Here is a 7,443-nt window from a genome sequence, read left to right as displayed (position 1 = left end):
GCCATTATTTGTTGCATTTGGATTTTAATTGTGGATAGAGCCATTGTTTGATCCAAGTTTGGGGGGGAATTGAATCCCATCACCTTATGCTCCTCCATCATATTTTAATCCTTATGAGGTTGAGTCTAATTCATTTCAACATGCATCATCTTATTATGGACTTGATTATTCTCATTATCCTCCTTGTGATTATTACCCTCCCCCACCATTTTATGACGAACCAACTCCACCACCTTCTAGGTACTAACCCGGATTTGAAGAAAAAGTATTAGCTTTACTTGATGTGCATATTTCACAAACTCCACTTATTAATTCTCATTCTCAAACTTTAGCCAATCTTGAAGCTCAAGTTGAGCAAATTGCAAGTACTCTTTCTCATCGAGAGGAGGAGGAAGAGGCAAATGAAAAAATGGTAAGAAATTCAATGTATATAGATGAGGATGATGAGAGTGAAGAGGAAGAAGTAGCAAGTGAGCTAATGCCTAACACTCTATCTTGTGTAGAGAAGGAAGTGGCAAGTGAGTTAGCGGTAAATCCAATAGAGCATAACATGATTAATAAGGATTTTCCTTGTTTTGATTATGATTTTATCTCGAATATTGCTACTCTAGAGAGTGAGGAGATGTTGACCACACTTGAGGTAGGAGAGAAAGAGGAGGAACTTGTAAAAGAGAGCCTTCCTTCTATTATTTCCAATGATCCTCTTGAGGAGTGTCTTTTGGAAATGTATAAAAATTGTGGTTTCGACTTTAAAAGATCTAAAAATGAAATAAACTCTCTAATGGACTCCTTAGCTAACTTGGAAGGTAAGGAGATGGTGATTTTTGAGGAAGAGAAGTGGGATGAAGAGAAGGTGTTTCTTGAGATTCCAAATGAGTCTTTGAAAGACAATGCCTCACCAATTATCAGAGTGAATGATTTTTTGAATGTGTTTCAAGAACACAAAAATGAGGCAAGGCCAACAATGATTGATTTTGTTTTCAAGACCGTGGATGACAAGAACAATATCATCTTTTTCATTTCTTTTTAAGTTATTCTTTTGGAGGATGATTTTATTGTCGTAAGAGAGGCATTAAATGAAAAAATGCAAAAGAGGGTCAATAAGGATGTTTCATATCCAGTTTTTGATTCTTTTGATTAGTAAGTTGATCCAACATCTTGCTAGAGACGTTAAACACTAGCATTCATAGAGTTTTCAACTCTATTCCTCTCCTATTTCTTTTTATCTTTCACTTTTTGCGGCGTCTAGATATGTTCCATTGAACTTCATTGATGATTTCATGTATGTTAGGCATAAACATTAGTATTCGTAGAGTTTCAAAACTCTATTCCTCCCTCATTTCTTTTTATTTTTTGTTTTTGTGTACATTTTTCTATCCATTTTTCAATCTCCATTCTTATTACCATCATTGGGGTTTAGCATAGGATTTTTTGCACTTTCATCTCAAAATGAGGCATTTGGTGGCAGTTCGATCGATCACAAGAGCACCTTCGATCGATCGGACATAATCTCTGCATATTTTCGCCTCTCTGTCCCATCGATCGAAGACTTTCCTAGATCGATCTGAAGTTCTTCGATCGATCCAACTTCATCTGGGATCGATCTACAGTTTCCACACTTAGAAAATTTTGAACCTGCATCCAAAGGCCTCTCTGTCCGATCGATCGAACTTTATGTTTGATCGATCCAAGTACTCTTCGATCAATCTGGATACCCCTGTGATCGATCTCACTTTCGTACTTAGAAAAATTTTCAAAGCTCTGCAAATTTCATGCCTCTATCCCATCGTGCGAGCATAGAAATCGATCATAGTGTGATCGATCCAAGTTAAGATCGATCACAACTTTGCCTCTTTGAATTTTTGACTTTTTCCTTTTTCCATTTTTATTTTAGTTTTTTTTTTCTTTTAGTTTTGTTATTTTCTTTTATTTAGTTACTTTTCTGAAAAAAAAAAAAAAAACAATTTTTCAAAGAAACATTCCGTTTTGCTAGAGATGTTAAACTTAGTACTCATTTTGCATATTTCTTGCATTTTTCATTTTCCTTTGCATGTTTTCACATATATAAAAATAAATAAAAAATAATAATAAAAAAAAATTGTTTTGCATCCTTTATTTCTTCGCATGTTTATTTGTTTTATTTATTTATTTTTTTTGTATATGTACATACTTGTTAAGAAAAAATAATAATAATAAAACAATAAAAAAAAATTTAAAAATATATATAATAATAAAAAATAAAAATAAAAAAGTTTTTATTTTTATTTTTCATTATTTTGTTCCTACATCATTTCTGACTTCTTTTTTTTTTTTTTCATTTCTTGCATTGTATATATTCTTTTATTACATTTTACCTTCTTTATTTTTCTTTTTGTATTTTGTTCATGCATTTTATTCTTTATTTTTCTTGCATTTTGTATATACTTGTTTTCATTAAATAGAAAATATAAAAACTATTCACCATTGTGCCCTTATGTGTAGTCATGCATACTTTCATACTTTAGCTAGGGCTTGATCTCATATCTCTCGTTCATCTTATGCTATATTGCCTTAAATTGCATGATTTGATTATTCTTATCCCATTTGCATTTGATGTGAGTTTGCCAGTGTGGTTATTCAAGTAGGTTGTTGATTCCAAGTTTGGGGGAGACCTCTTTCGAATTGGATTACTACCGGGCTTCATGTCTTCACCACTATGGTATACTCTTTCTATCTTTTCCATTATTCTCATTGTACATTGAGAACAATGTGCGGTTTAAGTTTAGGGGTTAGGTGTTATGTTGCATTCTACTTAGATTTGAGTTTTAAATGCATGATTGAGATTTGAGATCTATGATTAGCTATGATTTTGATCTTTTGAAGACTATATTACTTAAAATTTAAAAATTACTTGACTTGAGAGTCCAATACTCCTTGTATGCCTTGTGGATGCCATTTAGGAGTAAATTTTTTCGAAAGATTGATATCTTGCTTGCACTTGTGGTCCACATCATCTTGATTTTATGATTGTTTTGAGATTCACTATAGGATTCTACACTAGCACCGGCGCACACTAGCATTCATTTATGGGGTACATGCTTTGTTGACTATTGAATTGGTTATATCCCAATTGAGCTAATAGTGCATTGAAAGCTTTCATTTTTTATAAAGGTAGATAACAACCCCTTTTTCACTAAGCAGCCGGGATTCTAGCTTCATCAAGCCCAAACTTTAGGTTAATAACTTGAAAAAAAAAAAAAAAAAAAAAAAAGAAAAAGTTGCAAAAGTAATAAAAAAGTGAGGACTTCTTCCAAAAAAGAAAAGAAGTAGCAAAATGATTAGATGGAGGTTGTCTTGATTTGTAGCCTAGTTGATTTGAGCTTGTAAGTCCGTAGGGGTGTTTGAACACCTAATGCCCTAAAGCCGTCCGGTTTGGGAGTCATTGACCTAACGCTCGACCTCATGAATCACTAGAAAGCTTAAAAGATCAATACATTGCACCATACTTCCATCTTTGATCCTTAAAAAAAAAAAAAATAACAAAAATTGAGTGAAAATAATAAGAGCACCTAGAGCAATAAGCTTTAATAAAAGGTCCACTTTTTGTCTTGATGATCGGTACTAGATTTGTGTGCTAGTTTGAGGGTAAGGATGTGATTAATTCTTTAGTTGGCTTAGATAATAACATATTTGATGCCGGTCTACTAAAAAAGGATTCTAGAGTTATTTTGATTTGCATGATCATTTTCTTGATGTGTGAAGGACCACACTTGCTTGTTTGATGTTAAGATTTTGGGAGATTACTTGGAAAGGGTTAAAAAATTGCATACTTGAGGTAGTTTTCTCCCGATGCTTGTTTGCAATATTGGTGCCTCTTTTAAAAGAATGAGCTTAATGTTTGTGGGTATCATTTCTGGAAAACCCTTACGAGACTTTACTAGTCCACTAGGGGTAACCTAGGGGTTTAAAAGGCTTGTTGTATATGCTAAATGCAATCGTGTTTTCTACGAAAGTGGCGTTATCCATTTATTGCTTTCTAGTTTATAGTTAGTTAGTTGTTCATTTCATTTCTTTACTTTGTAGTTCATTGCTAGGGACTAGCAATATTTAAGTTTGGGGGTGTGATGAGCGCTGAAAAGTGCAGTTTTAAACCCTTTAAGTTTGAGTATTCTAGGACCTTTATCTATTTTATTTTCCCGTTTTATACTAATTTCATGTTATTTCCTTTTTTAGGTCAATAAAGCTAAAACGAGCTAAAAATGGTTTATTAAGGCCTTTTTGGAGTTAAACTAACTATTGGTGAGGACTTGAAGCAAAAGGAGGCTGATCTAGAGCAAAAAGAGGCTAATGCTGAAAAACTGCCAAGTTGGATTGATCGAACTTTTTCTGAGATCAATTGAACTTTTCTGAGATCGATCAAAGTTGGATCGATCCAACTTTTTCTAAGATCGATCGAACTATTTGCAAAAGTTATTAAAAAGCAGATCTGAATCTCATTTCGAACCAACTCGGGCAGAGCTTCAAAGGGGCAATTCTAGGGCCGAGTTTTCACATTTTTGGGCTCCCAAAGCCTTGTATGTGATAAGCGCCGAATATTGCATATTCAAGCACCCTTTCTTACATTAGTTAAGTCTGTTATTGGATTAAAATGTACAGTTTTAATTCATTTTTGCACTTTTGTCTTGTTTCAGAACGGTCTCCCTGAATTTGATCAAAGAAGCAGATTTGGCATCAATTATGTTGAAATACGTGCGCCGTGTCGGGGAGTCATCTTTTGGACCTGACCTCTTTTGTTGGCGTTTCGTGAAGTCATGACTGAGTGTTCGTCGTGGAAGTGCATCCATGGTCCGGCTTGAAGAAGGCTTGCAAGAAGCCTTGATAATGTTGCAAGGGCAAGCTCCCGCGGGCGCTTGCCGAACCCTTCGACTCTTTGGCCTCTTTCGCGGAGCCTTGCTGAAGCCCTCGCCGAAGCCCCCGCAGCCCTTCGCGGGTGCCCGTTGTGCCACCGCGGGCGCCCGTCATTCGCTCCAGTAGCATCCCCTCAAAGCCAAGCCTCCGCGGGCGCCCGCCAACCTGCAGAAGGCAGTTCAACTGCTCGTGTTTTTCAGCATTTTTGTCCCCTTATCATTCTTTTGTGTGGTCCAGCTTCATGCAGAGGAAAAGGCTCGGGATTGGGAGTATGGGGAGTAGGTTTTGGAAGGATAAGAAAGGGGTATGGTCATACATATCTCATATCTCATAGATTGAAAAGCTAGAGAAGAGGTGGAAAGCTTTTTGGGGGTGTTCTTGGAGCTCAAGGTGCAACAATGGAGAATTCTTCTTCTTCCTTCTCTCTACTCCTTGCATTAATGGGTAACTAAACCTCCATCTAGGGAGGTGATGATGCCTTCCCTTGTAATCATGTTCTAGATTAGGCTCTACCTTGGGAATAATAATATATAATTTTTGGTCTTTTCATAATTTAGAGCATATTACTTTTTGTAATGAATTTCAATGTTTATAAATGATTGATATAAGTTAACTATCTTGTCTTTGATGATCCTTATATTAATCTTAATGCTTACATTTTCATGGTGACAATGGAAATAAGATTATGAATGGTTTTCATGGCATGTTGGTAGAGAAACTTGATAGTCCATTGCTTAGGTATTCCCTTTGATGGTTTATACTTGATTCCTAGCTTCATGTGCTTCATCATTTGATTAATGGCTTAATGATCTTTTGCTTAAGGTAGTATGTTTGATGTTACACCCTAGTTTAGGTAGTTCAAATGTTTGAACTTTTGATGGATCATTCTTGTTTTGATTTAATGAACTTCTTGATGATTATAGGGTAACCATGTGTTGCTATATAATTCTTGACCATTATATATATATTATCTATCCCCAATTTAGTCTTGATCTAGCATGTATTTTGGGTTTAGTGCGGATTCACTTCCCTAGTTCTTTTTAATTGTCTTTGCCTATTTATTTCTTAGCATTACCATTTTATGCATTTCTCAATTCATAGTTTTAGTGACCAACCAACAAATCCTCTATAAACCCCCTTATCATTCTAAAAGATGATTCTAGACACTTAGTTTGCCATAGACTAGCAGTCCCAGTGGTTCGACTTACCCTACCAATAGCCTTATTTTACAGTGATTTGTGCTATTGCAAAACGGGTTGATTTATAATTGTAATCGATTTGTCGATCAATTTTTTGCGCCATTGCCGGGGACTTGCACACGGTTTAGTAACCGAAGGTTTAAGGTTAATTTTGGTTTGATTGTCAATATTTTGATTTGTTAATATTTCTTATGCGGTTTTGACCATATTGCTGTTGAAAGTTGTTTGTTAGATTCTAGAGACTTGATGCTTGCCGAGGGAACGTTAGCAAATTTATAAGTCTAGAGGACTCCAGGTAAGTCTCTTGGCCTTTTAGTTTCAAAATTGTTAATATTGTGTATGTCTAATTTGGTAATAGTTAAGTGGTGAAGCCCTTGTTAAGGCTATTTTCTTGTTTATTTTTAATTACAAAGCATCGGTCCTTGTTGTGGCCATTTAATTTCTGGCTTGATAATTGAGAAGAACAGGAACATCGTTTGTGGAGTTAATGGTGATGATTTATTGTGTTGATTGTGGGGTGTGTTGTTGATGTTTGGTCGTAGATCACTCTCCCTACCAACTCTAGAATCTCCAGTTGATATAAATTCTCTTGAAAGAACTCTTAGACGAACCCTTAGGGAATCTTCTAGCATAAGAGAGCTTGAAACTGAATTTAACACAATGGATGAAAATTTAGGAAATGTCAGAAACGAGGGAATTAATAATGATAGGGCCGAAATTCCAAATGTGGTTCCCATGACCCTTAGGGACCATTTCATCCCTACCATTTATGTTTCTCCCTCTTGCATAGTGATGCCAAATATTGAGGCCGCTCAATATGAAATCAAATCTAGCACCATCCAAATGCTTCCATCTTTTTATGGCTTTGAAAATAAGGACCCTTATAAGCACCTTGATGAATTCCTTGAAATATGCTCTACCATCAAGTTGAGGGGCTTTCCTGATAATGCTCTCCAATTGCATCTCTTACCATTCTCATTAAAAGAACGGGCAAAATATTGGTTGAACTCCCTTGCTGCCAATTCCATCACCACATGGGCTCAACTGCAGTAAGAATTCCTAAAGAAATATTATCCAGTGAGTAAAACCAATTTAATGAGGCGTTCCATTCTTAGCTTTTCACAAAGCGAGGGGAAACAACTCCATGAGACTTGGGAGCGATTTCAAGACCACTTCAGGAAACGTCCGCAGCACCTAATTCCAAAATGGCAATTGGTGTAAGCTTTTTATGCTGGGTTAACCAACCCATATAGGTTCATGGTTGACTCATCTTGTGGAGGGATGTTCATGTCTAAAAGTGCAGATGAGGCATGGACCTTACTTAAAAATTTGAGTAAAAACTCATTGCAGCATAACT

Source organism: Cornus florida, unplaced genomic scaffold, assembly GCF_030987335.1.
Source record: "Cornus florida cultivar Cherokee Brave unplaced genomic scaffold, ASM3098733v1 CherokeeBrave_3.0.0_Hap2_Chr05, whole genome shotgun sequence".
Lineage (NCBI taxonomy): Eukaryota > Viridiplantae > Streptophyta > Magnoliopsida > Cornales > Cornaceae > Cornus > Cornus florida.
This window is presented reverse-complemented; position numbering follows the sequence as displayed.